Source organism: Clarias gariepinus, chromosome 24, assembly GCF_024256425.1.
Source record: "Clarias gariepinus isolate MV-2021 ecotype Netherlands chromosome 24, CGAR_prim_01v2, whole genome shotgun sequence".
Lineage (NCBI taxonomy): Eukaryota > Metazoa > Chordata > Actinopteri > Siluriformes > Clariidae > Clarias > Clarias gariepinus.
In genome coordinates this window covers 25860167-25862555 of record NC_071123.1, presented here as the reverse complement: position 1 = coordinate 25862555, position 2389 = coordinate 25860167, and the positions used below count along the sequence as shown (strand labels likewise).

At 38.0% G+C, this 2389-nt stretch overlaps 1 non-coding gene across 1 annotated transcript; it reads left to right on the top strand.

Moving 5' to 3' along the window:
* Positions 1–2317: 2317 nt before the first annotated feature.
* Positions 2318–2389, top strand: trnap-agg (transfer RNA proline (anticodon AGG)). Its single transcript has one exon. It is a non-coding gene; the product is annotated as a tRNA-Pro (tRNA).

The following is a 2389-nucleotide window of genomic DNA, read 5'->3' as shown; positions in this document are numbered from 1 at the left end:
ACATAAAGGTTACAATGTATGTCATGATTGAAGGTACATCCTATATTTTTGGAACATATACAAGTAATGTGTCTGTTATGTTTAGTTAAATGATTTTGTCATCAGCAAAGCCAAGTGACAGCACTTTCCACCATTTTTGCAAAACAGCCCACATGTAAAACACACACACACACACACACACACACACAGTCATATATAAAGCAACTTTCATTTATCGCTACATGACTGTCTGTCAGTAAAAATATAATATTAAAATTGAAAATACAACAGAACGAATTTGCAAGAAAAATACAATTTAGGCTACAAATTAGGTTACACAATATAATAAAATATATCGGATAAAAAATATTTAAATAAAATTATAATTAGTTTTTATAAGTTTTGCTGTTATTGCACTGAAGCTGACATTATGGTGTGAGTTACTGTACATGAGGAACAGAGCAGTGTGTGAAGCTATACCACTCGACACACACCTATACACACTACACACACCTATACACACTCTAACACAGCCATACACACTACACACAGCTATACACACTCGACACACAGCCATACACACTACAAACACCTATACACACTCTAACACAGCCATACACACTACACACAGCTATACACACTCTAACACAGCCATACACACTACACACAGCTATACACACTCGACACACAGCCATACACACTACAAACACCTATACACACTCTAACACAGCCATACACACTACACACAGCTATACACACTCTAACACACACATACACTCTACACACACCTATACACACTCTAACACAGCCATACACACTACACACAGCTATACACACTCTAACACAGCCATACACACTACACACAGCTATACACACTCGACACACAGCCATACACACTACAAACACCTATACACACTCTAACACAGCCATACACACTACACACAGCTATACACACTCTAACACAGCCATACACACTACACACAGCTATACACACTCGACACACAGCCATACACACTACAAACACCTATACACACTCTAACACAGCCATACACACTACACACAGCTATACACACTCTAACACACACATACACTCTACACACACCTATACACACTCTAACACAGCCATACACACTACACACACCTATACACACTCTAACACAGCCATACACACCACTCACAGCTATACACACTCTAACACACACATACACTCTACACACACCTATACACACTCGACACACAGCCATACACACTACACACAGCTATACACACTCGACACACAGCCATACACACTACACACACCTATACACACTCTAACACGGCCATAAACTCGACACACAGCTATACACACTCGACACACAGCCATACACACTACACACACAGCTATACACACAACACACTGCTACACACACTTTACACACACCCATCAATATAAATAAAATAATGGTTTTGTCTGTATATTGGTCAGGATTCACTCTTTTAATGATATCTTTACGTTTCACACATGTGGACCCAAAATGTCCGGTTAGATTTCGTCACAGCATCATTAACGGTCTGGACTCAATGGAACGTTCCAGTTCTTCAGTGAGCGCCTGAAGTTAAACCCAATAAATAATGTGTTGAGTAAAAGTGATGTTATGAACAGTTATGTGTGGGATTTAATAATCTACTGTAAAATAATCTACTAATGCGCTACTGTCTCAATGTAAACAAACACCTGCACCAATAGATATTAATTATTAAAGATAAACTGGTTACCAGTTCCACTAGTCCACTTTACACACAGAGTTATTGTTGTGTTGGGGATTTATTTAATTACAAATTACAAAATTTACAGTTTAAATATTAAGAGTTTTAGAGATATATATTACTATAATGCCTATATTGTTTTTAAAACACATTTTTTTTAAAAAAAATATAAACTTATTTAAATTCCTATTTGCATGAATCACAGCATGTAAAGTGTCACGTGCAGGAGGGAGTCCTGGGTTAGCATGACTAGCCACTGAAAGGTAATTAGCAATTAACCTCCTGTTTATATTATTATTATTATTATTATTATTATTATAACGTTTGTTGTTATTATTATCCGTCTAATCTTTCGGACACTTTGTCCTCGTGTTTTATGTGTTTTGTGAGTTAAAGCGCTGTTTAACGCGCTAGCTGTGTAACTCTTGCTAGCGGTAGTTAGCTTCACAAACAAAACAAACAGAAAAGTCTTTTTATTTTGTTACAAACCTAAAACGAATATACTGTATAATTAACACCGAGCCCAGGTGGAGTGAGTGGATCCTGGATCCGTCACTTTAAATGCTCCTGTTCTGCGCCGTGTCTCCACAGCGGCTCGTTGGTCTAGGGGTATGATTCTCGCTTAGGGTGCGAGAGGTCCCGGGTTCAAATCCCGGACGAGCCC